The 15,991-nt window shown below is 53.6% G+C and overlaps 1 non-coding gene across 1 annotated transcript; it reads left to right on the forward strand.

Annotated features, from left to right (window-relative positions):
* The first annotated feature begins 13,246 nt into the window (after positions 1 to 13,246).
* Positions 13,247 to 13,319, forward strand: TRNAG-CCC (transfer RNA glycine (anticodon CCC)). Its single transcript has one exon. It is a non-coding gene; the product is annotated as a tRNA-Gly (tRNA).
* Positions 13,320 to 15,991: the final 2,672 nt, after the last annotated feature.

Raw genomic sequence — 15,991 nt, forward strand, 5'->3', positions numbered from 1 at the left:
TGCTCCAGCCCGGCCACACCCCGGACCCCAGCCCTGCCCCGAGCTCGCGTGGCCGTCAAGCCCCCGGCCGGCTGAGGCCAACCCCGCGCGAGCCCCGCTTCCTGCGGCGGTGGTGCCCCGGGGAGGGCGGAGCTGTCACCTCCGCCGGTGGCCGTGGACACGCCCAGTTTGGTGCTTACCCTGCTGCTGCTTCCCTTCGGGTCCGGGCCGGGAGAGGGAGGGGCCCTGGCTCCTGGTGGAGGGGCGCCTTTGCCCAGCAGGGCCCCCAGGGGTTTGGACTGGACCCCGCCGCGGCCTTGGGGGCCCGCGGTGAGCGCCGAGCCCTGCGCCCGGCCCTTCCATCGCCTGTGCTCCAGCTCCTCCATGTTTGAATAAACGGCCACAACTTTTTGAAATTCTGGTAGTGTCGCCTCTTGGGGTGCGAGCCCTTCGGACTGCCCCTCTCGGGGGCGGGGCTGGTGCCAGGCCGGTGGCCCCATCTTGCCTTTCAGCTCAGAAGAACTCGGCCCCCACCCTCGCCACAGGCACCCGCACGCTCTCAGCACCCCATCCAGTGCACGCACCTCGGCCTCCAACTCCAGCACGGGGGACGGGGAGCTTCTGGAATGTGGGAGGATATTCTGGAACTGGCGTTATGTTTTCTACCTCACGAACAGGGTTCTCTGAACCTCACGACGGAGATGCCGCCGGCCCCCGTGTCACCGCCTGGCGACAGAGCCGGCGCCCGGAAAGGCACCCGGGGCTGCTGCTCGCCAGGGCCCTGGCCCACTCCTCCCCGTCCACGCCGCACGCCGGCTCCGTGTCCCTCCGCCGCTGCTGCGCTGCACACAGCAGGCGGGGGCCGACCACGGTCCGTTCCAAACAATACCAGCGCCAGCCAGACTCACCGCCTCTCAGCCACGCCTCTCGAGGAAGAAACGATGTTTATTCCTCAAAAAACCAGAAGACGTCTTCCACCTGTTTCTGTGTGTTTCTCAAAAGAACAGGCGATCCGGTGGGAGGGCGGGGCTGGAGCAGCTGGACCTGCCCAGCCCCACGGGAGCCCCTGGCCTTAGAGGCCGGGACCAGGACGCAGCCACGGGGCAGCCTGGAGGGAAGGCCCGAGCGGACCCCCGCCCTCCCTCTACGGACTGCGCCTTCCTCTAAGCCATTTTGTATGTCGGTAAAGAGCGCGGAACCTCTCTTTTTTCTGTTTCGGAGGTTTGACAAACATCAAGGAATTCAAAGGCGGATGTTAGTTCCTGAAGTTTCAGTTTGCAGTTTTTGCCTTGCTTCTGTTCGAATCTTATAATTAAACACAGCTTTTGATACTTACGGCCGGGTCTTTGCCTTTTCTGTGGTGCAGCGAGCCGGGGGTGGGGGGCGGGGCTCGGGGGCGTTGGGGGGAAGCCCTGGGTCGGGGGGCCGGGCTGGGCCCTGGTGGCCTTCAGCCTGCAGGAACTCCTGTGTGGATGGAGGTTTCCGGAGTAAACCCGCAGCCTGTGGCCACTGGTGCCGCCCAAGTGGGGTTTCAGCTTTGCCGCCTGTGGCTACTTGTCTTTACTCGTGCGGGGTCCTCGTGAGGGGAGGGGAGGGTAGCGGAGCCTGCTGTTGCCTGCGTTTGGATACTGTCAGCTTGTCTGTGATGATCTAAGAACCACGGAGGTAGTCACCTGTAGCAGGGCCTGCGGACTTTCTGTAAAGAGCCAGACGGTCAATGTTTGGGCCTTTTTGGGCCACATGGTCATTGTCACAACCGGTCAACCCAGCTGTGTAGCCAGAGGCATCAGACAACGTGTAAGCAGACAGGCGTGACTGTGGCCAAAAACTTGGTGGACGCCAAAATGTGCGTTGGTGTCATTTTCACAGGTCACAAAATACTCTCATTTACAACTATTCAAAAACGTAAAGCCCTTGCTTAGCAAGCAGCTGAGCAAAGACAGGTGGCGGCCCCAGCAATCAGACCCCGGCCTGCAGGAGCGCAGGTGGTGAGGATTGCAGGCCGTGTGTGGGGCGGGGGCCCGTGTGCTGGCGTGTTTCAGCTTTACACACAGAGAAGTCGAGTCTCTGGGGCCAGCGCCTCCAGGCTCACGCCAGACTGTGCTACTCGCCACGTCACCATCAGCGTCTTGTGTTTGAGCTACAAAGAGAACCAATGCTGTGAGCACAGTGATTTTCTTTCACTAAGTAGACCAGATCTTACGCATTTCTCATTCATTCACCTGCTCATTCACTCACTGGTTCATTGCACGCCTGCTGTGTGCCAGGCGTCCGCTCAGGCCTGGGTTGCCTGTGTGAGTCTGGGAAGGCAGCCCATCTGAGGGTCAGCACGGGAGAGGCCCCCAGCTCTGTCTTGGGGGGCAGGTGGCAGGGAAGGTTGCTTGGAGGAGGTGACTGTCCAGCCCGAGGGACACTGGGGGGCTGCTGCTTTGGGCACCGGTGGGGAGGTGAGAGGAGGTTAGGAGCTTGGCCGGAGAGGGGTATCACCCTCAGGTGTTCTGGAGTTCTAGAAAGCCCTTCGGCTGGCCTGGGGGAGGGAGGACGGTGGCCCCCAGGAGCACGGGCTTAACGAATATTGTTAGTGATTGTGACCACGTACCACGCTAAAGTAAGTTGTCAGGAATGTGGACCCGGGGCCAGGTATGTGGGAGCTCTCAGTACTGTTTTCACAACTTTTCCATAAGCCTGAAACTGTTCAAAAATTTAAAGTTCATTTAATAAACTACCGTAGTTATTCGCATGCACACTCCTCCCCCAAGCTGTCTCCCGCCCTGAGCATCTCCTCCTCCGGTCCCGGGCACCCGTCCCCTGCCCTGTGTCCCAGGTCACCTGCCCACGTGGGCTCACCTGCCCAGGTCATGCCCTCCACCTGGACCTCACCGGCCTCCCGCAGCTTCCAGAAAGCCGGAGGGTCCAGAACCGATCTCCCCACGTGGCTCCCGCGGCACCGCCCGCCCACTCCCCTCCCTCTGCTGATGGGACCCACCTGGGCTCCTGACCAGGTGCGCAGGGCGACCCACACCCAGTTGTCCTTTCAGAGCCTCTGGGAACTGGAAGCGGCCCGGATGGGTCCCAGGTGCGCAGGGGAAGGGGTGCAGTGGGGGGGCGGGCAGGGGAAGCTGGCGAAGGCGGTGCTGTCCGGGTGCGAGGGAGGGCGCCGCCCCCAGCCCCGGTTGATGCCCGGGTGGGGAGGAGGGCGGCTCCCCCACCCGGTGCCGCCCCCAGCCCCGCCCCATCCCTGAGCTTCTTGGAGTCCGGGTCTTTTGCGGAGCGAGCCGGGCCGCGGTGCAGCCTCGGGTCGTTTGCGGAGCGAGCCGGGCCGCGGTGCAGCCTCGGGAGGAGCGCGGTGAGTCCGGGGTGCCCCGAAATGAGACGGCAGCTCTCTCCCCGCGCCTCGGTTCGCCCGGCCCGTGCGGGGAACGCGTCGGACTGTGTAGACGCCCTCGGGGAGTGTGACTGAGGCCGGGCCGTGTAGACACGGCCGGGCACCCTGCGTTTTTCGGCGCCCTCGGGCTCCCCAACCCTGACGGCCGCTTTCCCGCCTTCCCACCCCTTAACTCGGCTAAACCCGCGGTGGGGCTGGGCTGGCAGGAAACGGCGCGCAGAGCCGGCTAGAAGGTCTCCAGGGATCTGGTGAGGGGCCCCTTGCTTTCCTCCCTGGGGCTTCTCCCAGCCAATCCCTTGCTAGTGAGTAAAAACACGACAAGGATTTGGGGGGTAACGGTTTGGGGAGGGTGTGGTCACAAGGCCTGAAGCTGGGCTGGGGGTCGTATGGGGGAGGGACCGTAGAGTCAGCTGCCGGCGGCAGGTGTGGCGTGTGTGCGCCTCTGATGGATTGTGTGAGATTGGTTACAGGCGCGGGGTTGCGTATGGCTGTGTGGGGTGGTGTCATTGCCTCTGTGTGTGCTGTGTGTCTGTGTAACTAGTGTGTGACCACGTGTGTGTGATTGCACTGTGAGATCACGTATGATTTTGTGTGTGGTTGTGTGTGTGGACGCCCCTTCCCTGTTTCCTCGCCTGGGAAGTGGGGACGGAAGACCCTGGGAGCCCCCAGGACGTGGTGGGTAGCCCTCCTGTCCCTCCAAACCGCACGTCAGGTGTTGCCCCTGATCTGCCCGCGGTGACGGACTGGAGGGGGGACCCCGCAGCCCTCCACCCCCAGGAGATCTGCGTGCTGTTCAGCGTATGCACTTGACAGGATTCTGAATGTTTAGGGTGTAAAGTGTGGAGCCGGGGGAGTCTTTGAACAGAAGCAAGCCAGGTAACCCTTGATTAAGTCTGGGCACAAGCTGCGCGCGGAGAAAGGTCCGCTCGGGGTACCATGGCTGTCGGTGACAGGGCAGAGGCCCTGGGAGGGACCCGAGGCCGCGTACAGGTGAGTGTGTCCTTCCTGGAGGAGGACACGAAGGTCTGGGCGCCTCCTTCCAGTTTCTGCAGTCGAGGAAGGAGAAAGAAACCGGCGGGGCGAGCATGTGGGTCTGTGGCCGGCACGTGGGGAGCTGGGACCTGAACCGGGGCGTGGACGCTGACCTCCGTCGTCCCTTTGGCCGCTCGCCATCTGTCTTCCTGCCCTGGGGCAAGGTTTCGAGCTCTTGGTCACTGTCCCTTGGACTCACCTGCCTTACCTGGACCACAGGGGCCTGGGGGAGCCGTTCCTGAATTCTAAGAACTCTGTGTGGAAGAGGGAGGAAGGGGGAGGGGGAGGGAGAGAGAGAGAAACAGTGAGACAAAGGGAGAGAGAGACAGAGACAGAGGAGATAGTCTCTCCAAGCCTCAGTGTCCTCATCTGTAAAGTGGGGATCATCGTCCCGGCCCCCTCCCCATGGGATGTTGGGAGGTCTGAACTAATTGACGTGAGGCTGTGAGCCCCACATAGATTTTAGGCATGAACTTTCTGCTCGTGGCTGCTCGTGTTTTGGGCATAAGCACATCCCATCCACATAAAAGTGAGAACGGGGAAACAGCTGTCCCCAGTTATTTGAAAATGCACGGCTCTAAAAGTAAGGCAGAGGGTCACATATTCTGGGTCTCTGGCTCACGTCGGCATCAGGCTTTGCCATTTCCCCCGCTTTACCTCTACTAATTAAGAAAAGTGATTTCAGAATAATTGTCATTGCAAGGGTGGTGCAGGGGATCCTTGTACACCCTTCACCCAGCGTCTCCTAGTGTTCAAACCTTGTGCCACCGTAGATCAAAACTAAGAAACTGACATTAAAATGAACAGCCTACTTTGCCTGGATTTCCCCAGTTTTTCCACTAATGCCTTTTCTGTTCAGGGATCCAACCTGAGATGCCCCACTGCATTGAGACCCTGTATGAATTTTTTAAAATTAATTAATTAATTTAGTTTTGGCTGCATTGGGTCTTCGTTGTTTTGTGCGGACTTTTTCTAGTTGCGGTGACCAGGGGCTACTCTTCGTTGTGGTGTGCAAGCTTCTCATTGCAGTGGCTTCTCTTGTTGCAGAGCACGGGCTCTAGGCACGCGGGCTTCGGTAGTTGTGGCACGCGGGCTCAGTAGCTGTGGCTCACGGACTGTGGAGCACAGGCTCCGTAGTTGTGGCACACGGGCTTAGTTGCTCCGCAGCATGTGGGATCTTCCCAGACCAGGGCTCGAACCTGTGTCTCCTGCATTGGCAGGTGGATTCTTAACCACCGCGCCACCAGGGGAGCCCCCCTGTATTAATTTTAACTATACAAGTCATAAGTGATTGGAAGTTTCTTTTTTTAATCTACGTGTCTTTATCCGTTTTCCTGGGTATCGCTCGTGTTTATCAGCTTCTGGCCTCAGCCGCACACCCCCCTCCCCCCAGGATCTCTGACTCCCTTTTCCTCTGTGCACGTTAAAAAGCTACAAAAACACAAGATATCATCACCGCAAATAGTTCTCTCACAAACACGTCTTCCTATGAAAACCTAACAAAAAGTCCACAGACAAAAAGGAAAAAAAAAAAAAGGCCAAGCTTATTAAATTTCCTAAAGGCTTGCTGAGTGATTGATTTCATGGAGTTGGGGCAATGGGGGAGGGGAGGTTTCCTGGCTGGATCTGAGCCTGAGAAGTAGGATAGGGAGAAACAGGAGAGGGTGTAGTGTAGACAAGAGATGCCTGTTCCATAGACCAGCGTTGGCTACCATGGAAGCAAAGAAGCGGAGACATACAGGATGGAAAACGGTGATTGTCTTGGATGAGTGGCAAGAGAAAAACTTATACAGAGAGATGGGCAAAGAGTTGAGAGTGAGGAGGGGAAGAAATGTAGGAGCCAGGACCAGAGCTGGGCTGAAGTTTGGGGTTTTATTAAAGTTGATAGTTGACTCTGTTTGGAAAAAAGTGATCCAAAGTGCTGTATTTCCCCTTGGAGAGGCTGAACCACTGTTTGAACCGACAAGATAAAATCGGCCGTTAAAGGCAAGTGGAAGGAACTTCCCTGGTGGTCCAGTGGTAAAGAATCCGCCTTGCAATGCAGGGCACGTGGGTTCAATCCCTGGTCAGGGAACTAAGATCCCACATGCCGCGGGGCAACTGAGCCCGCCCACCAGAACTACTGAGCTCGCACACCTCAACTAGAGCCCACGTGTCACAAACTACAGAGCACACGCACCCTGGAGCCTGTGTGCCACAACTAGAGAAGACAAAGCCCGTCACCACAACTAGAGAGAAGCCCATGCGCCACAACGAAGAGCCCGCATGCCTCAACAGAGATTGCACGTGCCTCAACTAAGACCTGACGCAGCCAATATAAAGTAAAAATTTAAAAAAAAAAGACAAGTGGAAGATTCACGGTGGGCGCTTGGTGGGCTGCAGGAGAGAATAAAGAGAAGGGATCAGGATGGACCACTGAGAATAGAGGGTGTGGTTCCTGGGAGGGAAAATGGGAAGCCAGACAGAAAGGTCCTGGGGCCTGGAGTCTTGTGTATTAGTTAGCAGTTGCTGCGTAACAAATTATCCCCAAAGTTAGCAGTTTCAGACAAATATTTATTATGCCAGTTTCTCTGAGTGAGAATTTGGGAGTGATCTGTTGTGTGGGGGGGTTCTGGCTGAGTGTCCCTCATAAGGCTGCCTCACCTGAGGGCCCGATGGGGGCAGGAGTTGCAGCTTCCAGGAGGCCCCCTCACGTGGCTCCTCCTCACGTGGACCTCCCAGGCGCTGCTTGAGGCTTCTCACTACATGGCAGCCAGCCCCGCACAGAGCAGGCGAGGGAAACCTCTGTGCCTTTTATGACCTACTCAGGAGTCTCACGCCATTTCTTCTGGTACTTTCTATTCATTAGGAGTAGATCAAGTCCAGCCCACACTCTAAGGAAGGAAACTTAGGCTCCACCAAAGAGAAAAGTGGCAAGAAATTTGTGGACCTCCTTTAAAACCACCACATCCCGTGACCTTGGGCAAGTGACCCTGCTCCTGTGTGCCTCTGTTTCCTCTTCCATCAGAATGCAGCTGGTCTTGTAGGAGGGTTGTGGCCATAAAGTAGGTAATGCATGTAAATATTGTTTAGTGCAATTCCTGCCACATAGAACATGCTTGTTGACTTATTTTTACTGAAGGCATTTTTTTCCCCCAGTACATTTCCATTCTCTTGAGGAACAATGTACCAGCTGGAGTGATCAAACCAGAACTCCCAGGAACTGTGAGGTCAGGGTGTAGAGTAAGATGACTTGCTTTCTCCATACATATTAGGCTGTACTTGTTCTTTCCCTGGTTCCCTTTCCAGTGCTTAGCCACTTCTCCTAAAGGGACTCGAGGGGACTCCAGGCTCTGCACCTTGGCAGAAACCATCTTACCTTATACCCCCATGAGTGCAGCTGGCACAATTCAGGAGAAAACCAGCAAAGCAGGGGATGCAGCGGGGGAAGTGGAGGTGACAGCCATGAGGGTATAGGCAAGCTCATCAGGCAGAGGGCACAGCAGGTGCAAAGGCCCTGAGGCAGGCCCATCATGTCTGTGTATGGCTGGAGCAGAGGGAGGGAGCTAAGGACAGACAGCAAAGAGTGGGTGAGACCAGGTCACTTGGGGCTTTTGCCCTGAACGAGAGCCAGGCGGAGGTCCGAGCAGAGGTGGATGTGGCCTGGGTCAGGTTTCAGCTGGCTCTCTGAGGCTGCCGTGTCAGTGGCAGCAGCTGGCCCTATGATAAGGCCTGGGAGATCTCTGCTTAGCCCAGGGTAGAGATAGTGCAGGTGGTCCAATCCTAGGTGCATTTCAAAGGAGGAGCTGACAGCATTTTCAGGCCGATTGGATGGGGACTGTGAGAAAGACATCAGGATGACCCTGGGGCTTTGGGGTCTGAGTGATCATAAAAGTGGAGCTTCCGTCTGAGATGGGGAAAACTATGGGAGGAACAGATATTCTAGGGGCTGAGAAGGGCTGACAGTTTGGCATGTGTCAGATCTGAGAAGTTTGTCAGTCATTGGATTGTGGTAACAAATTGCCACCAGTTTGGTGGCTTGAAACAGCTCATGTTTATTATCTCCTGTTCTCTGTGGGTCAGGAGTCTGGGCGTGGCTTAGCCAGGTCCTCTGCCCAGGGTCTCACAAGGCTGTGATCAGAAGGCTGGCTGGGCTGTATTCTTTTTTTTTTTTTTTTTTTTTTTTCTTTTTGCGGTATGTGGGCCTCTCACTGTTGTGGCCTCTCCCGTTGCGGAGCACAGGCTCCGGATGCGCAGGCCCAGCGGCCATGGCTCACGGGCCCAGCCGCTCCGCGGCATATGGGATCCTCCCAGACCGGGGCACGAACCCGTATCCCCTGCATCGGCAGGCGGACTCTTAACCACTGCGCCACCAGGGAAGCCCTGGGCTGTATTCTTATCTGAAAGATGGGCTGGGGAAGGATCCAATTCCAGACTCGTGCAGGTTGCTGGCAGATGACCAGGGGCCCAGCTGGTGGGCACCCTCAGCTCCTAGAGGCATTCACAGTTCCTTCCTATACAACCTCTTCCAGCAAGCCAACATATTCACCAGGCCAGCCAGGAGGGGTTTTTGTTTTGTTTTGTTTTGTTTTGTTTGCCACATGGCACGGCATTCAGAACTTCCCTGACCAAGGATCGAACCTGTGCCCCCTGTATTGGGAGCACAGAGTCTTAACCACTGGACCACCAGGGAAGTCCACCAGGAGGGTTTTAAGTCTGCTAAGATGGGGTCCTACAAGATGTAATTTAGTCATGACAGTGACAACACATCACTCCTGCCATATCCTACTGCCTTTTTTTTTTTTTTTTTGGCCACGTGGCTTATGGGATCTTAGTTCCCCAACCAGGGATAGAACCCAGGCCATGGCAGTGAAAGCACAATGTCCTAACCACTGGACCATCAGGGAATTCCCCATATCCTACTGCTTAGAAACAGAGTCCTGACCACAGTCAAGGGGAGGTGATTACACAGGGGTGTGAGCACCAGGAGGTGGGGGGTCATTGGGGGGGTCACCTTAGGTCACCCAGAAGGAGGTTCCAGAAGCCAACCTGAGTTGGGCATTCAGAAGATAAGTCTGGCCTGGAGCTTGGAGGCATCAGGGGTGTTATTAAAACCACAGACCGGTTGGGATCACAGGGGCCAGGCTCATATCTGCAGGTGGTCTGTGAAAATGTTTATTTAGCCTTCAAGTGGTCTACTTTTTGTTGTTGTTGTTGGCTGTGCCACAGGGCATGTGGGATCTTAGTTCCCCGACCAGGGATTGAACCCACGCCCCCTGCAGTGGAAGCGCAGAGTCTTAACCACTGGACTGCCTGGGAAGTCCCTCTTTTGATTTTTTTTTTTTTTTTTTTTTTTTTTTTTTTGAGGTACGTGGGCCTCTCACTGTTGTGGCCTCTCCCATTGCGGAGCACAGGCTCCGGACGCGCAGGCTCAGCGGCCATGGCTCACGGTCCCAGCCGCTCCGCGGCATGTGGGATCTTCCCGGACCGGGGCACAAACCCGTGTCCCCTGCATCGGCAGGCAGACTCTCAACCACTGCGCCACCAGGGAAGCCCCTTCTTTTGATTTTTAAAATGACAGCTGTATTGAGATATAATTCATATCTCATAAAATTCACCCATATAAACCAATTCAGTGGTTTTTGATATATTCACAGCTATATGCAACCATCACCACAATCAATTTTAGAGCATTTTATTGATTTTTAAAAAAAATTTATGAAGTGGTCTACTTTTTAAACCTAAAAACTTTTTTTTTAAAAAAAAAGGAAACTAGTGGCTTCCCTGGTGGTGCAGTGGTTGAGAGTCCGCCTGCCGATGCAGGGGACACGGGTTCGTGCCCTGGTCCGGGAAGATCCCACATGCCGCGGAGCAGCTGGGCCCGTGAGCCATGGCCGCTGAGCCTGCATGTCCGGAGCCTGTGCTCCGCCACGGGAGAGGCCACAACAGTGAGAGGCCTGCATACCACAAAAAAATAAATAAATAAGAAGAAAAAGAAAAAGAAAAAGAAAACAAGGAAACTTAGTCGCTGACATGCACAAACAGAAGACAGACAAGAGAGTGGAACTAAGAAACAAAATGGTGAGAAAGCCCAACAGTCTATTCAATCATGACTGTCCTCTAGGGCCCATACTAAGGGGAGGCCAGCAGGACACTCACCTTGGGCACAGAATTTCAGGGGATGCCAAAAACCTCAAGATCAAGGGAAATGATATTGTAGTGCAGTACTGGACATACCAAGTGAATGCAGAGGAATCCTCAAGCAAAGTATCAAGATTTGAAGCAAAGATGGCACCCAAAGGGCTGCGATCAGGAGGAGGAGAGATAGATGAGTTCAGCAAGTGCAGGGTGGGACCCCGGCTTTATGTAAAATGTCGATATTTGGTTGGTCATGGATTTCTTGGCGTTAATTTTTATTTTTAAAAAAATGTTGCAGAAAATACTATTGATCTTGGTTTTTTGTTTGTTTTTTATTGTAGTATAGTTGATTTACAATGTTGTGTTAGTTTCTGCTGTTCAGCAAAGTGAATCAGTTATACATATACATATATCCCCTCTTTTTAAGATTCTTTTCCCATATAGGCTATTACAGAGTATTGAGAAGAGTTCCCTGTGTTATACAGTAGGTCCTTATTAGTTATCTATTGTATATATAGTAGTGTGTATGTGTCAATCCCAGTCTTTCAATTTATCCCTCCCCCGCCACCATTGATCTTGTTGAAGGAGGTGCTTGGTGTCCCCTGAGGCCAGTGTCTTGTCACCCCGCCCCCTGCTTGGCCTGGCATCCTCCCTGGAGGCCCTGCACCTGAGGTTCCCTCTCTTTGGAAACAGACTCTGGCAGGCATTCGGGTGGCATTGAGGACACGCTGGCTTTACACCGAGCCTCTCCGTGGCACGTCAGGAGGCTGAAAACAGACACTGTTCCTGCCTCATTCACTATTATGGCTCAGGTCTCAGGGTCCCCTGGCTGAGCCCTTCCTTGGGACCCCCCAAATGGCTCCAGACCCTCTCTGACACGTGAAAACAGAGGGGGAATAGGGTGACCAGATGTCCGGATTTCCAGGTTAAAGTTGGAAGAGTCCCAGGCGACCTGGGTTGATTGGTCACCCCATATGGGGATGACTTGCTCAGTGTCACCCCATCACTGCCTAGTTGGGACGAGAGTCAGGTCATGAGATGACAGTGGGGGATGTTATGGGGGAGGGGATGCTGATGCAGCCATGGGCTCAGCTGGAGACCTCAGAGCTGACCCTTCACAGTCTGGTTCTGCAGTCTCTGTGCTGTGGTCATATGTTCTACAGCCCTTTTCTTTTCTTTTTTCTATTTTATTTTTTAAACTTTTTATTTTATATTGGAGTATAGTTGATTAACAACGTTGTGTTAGTTTCAGGTATACAGCAAAGTGATTCAGTTATACTTATGCATGTATCTATTCTTTTTCAAATTCTTTTCCCATTTAGCTTGTTACATAATATTGAGCAGAGTTCCCTGTGCTATACAGTAGGTCCTTGTGGGTTATCCATTTTATTTATTTTCTTAAAAAAACATTTTTCTTTTTTTAATGAAATCAATATTGCTTCTTTGTAAATTTATTTATTTATTTATTTTTGGCTGCGTTGAGTCTTCGTTGCTGCGTGCAGGATTTTTCTAGTTGCAGTGAGTGGGTCTACTGTTCGTTGCGGTGCATGGGCTTCTCATTGCGGAGCACAGGCTCTAGGTGTGCGGGCTTCAGTAGTCGTGGCACGTGGGCTCAGTAGTTGTGGCGTGCCAGCTCAGTAGTTGTGGCTCACGGGCTCTAGAGCTCAGGCTCAGTAGTTGTGGTGCACAGGCTTAGTTGCTCCGTGGCATGTGGGATCTTCCTGGACCAGGGCTCGAACCCATGTCCCCTGCATTGGCAGGTGGATTCTTAACCACTGTGCCACCGGGGAAGTCCCCATTTTAAATATAGCAGTGTGTACATGTCAATCCCCAACTCACTAACTATCCCTTCCCCCCAACCCTTCCCCCCAGCCCTTTCCTTTTCCGTCCGTGTATCTGGGCCCGCACTTCAGATCTTAGAGCCCATACGGATCCTTCTGGAAGCTTTCACGGGTCATTCCCGTAACCGGGGACAGCATCTCCCGCCTCCTCCTTTCTCTTGCTTTACTGCTGCACAGTCATTCTTCAGATCTGCCTGGGGTGTTCTCACGTATCTCTCAAGCTGAGGCGGTAACTTATCCTCCGACACTGCTTTTAGAAAAATAAATTAGTCCTCAACCTGTCAAGGGTGCTCTCTCAGCCCAAGGTCTCCGTGTGGAGCCAGCAATCGCCTCTTCTGTTTTCTCTGATTTCTCTTATCTTCCCTCCTTCTACTCTGCTTTTGTATTCCACCCCCGATCTTTGCAAATAATAAAAATAAAGCAAATTCTAGAAGATATTTTGCCATCTGAGATTAGGGGTGTGTAGGATCTTCTTGAATCTTCCATCCCTTTGCCTCTCTCTTCAGGAAAACACCCACTGGCCCGAGCCGGCCTGTCTCCATTACATCTGAGTGAACGGGGAGCGATACATCCAAACAGGCAGGTTTGTTTTTTGGTCTACCCAACACCAAATAATTTGTCTGAGCTGACTTTTTTTTTTTTTTTTTTTTTTTTCGGTACGCGGGCCTCTTACTGTTGTGGCCTCTCCCGTTGCAGAGCACAGGCTCCGGATGTGCAGGCTCAGTGGCCATGGCTCACGGGCCCAGCCGCTCCGCGGCATGTGGGATCCTCCCGGACTGGGGCACGAACCCGTGTCCCCTGCATCGGCAGGCGGACTCCCAACCACTGCACCACCAGGGAAGCCCTGAGCTGACTATTTTTTAAAAAACCCTAAATGGACTTCACAGGGACTTCCCTGGTGGTCCAGTGGCTAAGACTCTGCACTCCCAATGCAGGGGGCCCAGGTTCGATCCCTGGTCAGGGAACTAGATCCCACGGGCTACAACTAAGACCTGGCACAGCCAAATAAGTAAATAAATATTTAAAAATAAATAAATGGACTTTACATCTTGCTGAGAAGTTTATTTCAATCTAGGAATAGGGGTGTTTGGGGAAAGTTGGGTTTCAAATGGACTTTACATTATGACTGAAGACAGATAATTAGCAGGGGATCAATCCAACCTTCTGCTTTTTTGTGCCTCAACATTAGATGGAAGATAAAGCAACCCAGAGACGTTGCTACTTGGAGGGTTTTGGTCCACTTCTTGCAAAGCTAATAAGCACACTCCCGTTTCTCCTTTGGTAGAAGTGTCAGCTTTTCACTCAAGAAACAAACACGTTTTCTGCACCAACTGTCTGCAAAGACTTTGCAGGGAGATGAGGGTAAGGGACAGGTGTGGAAGGCCCTTCTCTGTCCTTAGGAGTGTATGAGAGTCTGGAAGTTTCTCTAAACCAGGTGCGTCCCTGTGGTACTTTATAATCACTTTCCCAGCTAGGGGGTCTGCTGCCTCCATGGCACCAGTTTTCTACTTGTGTGAAGTCATTTTACCAGCACCAAACGTTCCTCTTTCTTGTGTCCACAGTCACAAGGAGAGACACAAACTTCCACCCTGTCCACTCTGTGCTGATGTCTCTCAACAATTATTTTATGGAGGTAAAATGTGTGTCACATAAAATGCACCATCTTAACCATTTTTAAGTGCATGGTTCGGTGGCATTAAGCACACACACATTGTTGTACAACCATCCCCACCATCCATCTCCAGAACTTTCTCATCTTCCCAAACTGAAGCTCTGTCCCCATGAAACACTCACTCCCCAGCCCCTCCCCCAGCCCCTGGCCCCCACCATCTACTTCCTCTCTCAGTGGATCCAACTCCTCCAGGACCTCCTGTGAGTGGGATCAGACAGCACGTGTCCTTTTGTGTCTGGCTTCTCTCACTGAACATCACATCTTCAAGGTTCATCCACGGTGTAGTGAGTGTCAGAATTTCTTTGGGAGCAGAATAAACATGGAGTGACTGGTGTTGGGAGTGGGTGATGGTGAATGATGAGGCTGGGGAGGGAAGTCAGGGCTGAAATTTTGAATTTGGTGCTAAGGGCAGTGAGTAGCTACTGACAGCAGGGGAGTTGCACGATCATATTTGTATAGACCACGGTCTCCCCCCGAGCACTGCTGACATGGGGCCCAGATCATTCTCTCTGGGGGGCCACCCCGAGCACGGTGTGGTGATGGGGCAGCATCCCTGCCCCCACCCCCTTGATGCCAGGAGCCCCCAGTCGTGACCACCACGGATGTCTCCAGACATCACCCAGTGTCCCCTGGGGGCAGGATCAGCCCAGATGAGACCCCCTGGTCTAGGCACATCTCTCCAGTTGTCTGAAAAATGGCCAGGTGGCGGCAAGCCTGGGGTTAGCAAGACCACTACAAGCCCAGGGAAGGAGGGCAGGTTGTGAGAGCGGGAATGGCTGGGTGGGGCCCCGGGACAGGAGGAAGGAGGTGGAACAGCCAGATTTGAAGGTGACCAGCAAGGAAGAGAAGAAGGATGAAGAAGTGACAGGAGACCCCAGAGGCTGGTGTAGGGTATCGGGGTTGGGAGAGGTGGTACCCGAGAACTCAGGAGAAGGGAGGTAAGAGGCTTGTCAGGGGAAGGACACCCCATCCCGGGGACATGTTGAGCTTCAGGGGGAGACATCCAGGTGTCCATTCCTGCCTGAAGCTCCAGAGAGACATGAGCTGGAAACTTCTGTTTGGGGGTTGTCAGTGGATAAATGATCCTTGCTGACTTGGGTTCTCCTTGGGAGGGAGAAGGGCTTTTGCACGGACTGTGGTGTGGATGCCACTTACAAATAGCTTGACAAGCTTTATTTTATTTATTTATTTATTTTGTGGCTACTTGCGTTGTCCCATCAAGATTTTGCCACCAAAGGAGGCCAGTATTGAGAACACGAAGACCTCAGGTGAGGCTCCTCTGTCTCCAGGGCCCCTTTTCGGACTTGGAAGGTGCGCTTAGGAGGGAGGTCCTCTCCTGACCACCGGCTGTGCATGGATCTGCCCAGGCCTCATGGGAATGGGCGTCCCCGTGTGTGGGGAGGTGATGCCATCTAGAATTTGGAGAAGCCTGAGGTCATGTTGATTGAGCGCTCTCTTTTTTACAATGGTGGAAGAGGTGGTGAAGGGCTGTAGTGTCCTTGTAGAAGTTGCTGCTCCCTGCTTTGGTTTGTCCAAGAGCCATAAATCTTGATGTCCTAAGAGAGAGAACCCCAACTTGAACCAGTTCAAGCAAAGGTTGGCTCCAGTGCCTGGGCAGTCCAGAGGAAGACCTGGCCCCAGGCAGGGCTGGGTTACTCTATCTTGTCCCCTGAGGTCCTTCCCTGGCTGTGCCCCCTCCATCTATCCAGGCTCTTCCTTCCAGATTGACCTCAGCCCTCCTTCCTGTTAGAGGCCAAGATGGCAGCCCGTGGCCCCAAGCCTAGCCATGACAGCTTAGGAGCCCCACTGGGAAGAAGGCTGCTCCCTCCCTCCTATTATTAGTTAAGCCCTATGAAGTTGATCATATCCTATTGTTTTTGGCCTACCAAAATGGCAATTTTATACTGCTGAAATTCAAGGAAGAAATTTGGTTGGCCTACTTCAGTCATGCAATCCTTTGGACCA

Source organism: Mesoplodon densirostris, chromosome 3, assembly GCF_025265405.1.
Source record: "Mesoplodon densirostris isolate mMesDen1 chromosome 3, mMesDen1 primary haplotype, whole genome shotgun sequence".
NCBI lineage: Eukaryota > Metazoa > Chordata > Mammalia > Artiodactyla > Ziphiidae > Mesoplodon > Mesoplodon densirostris.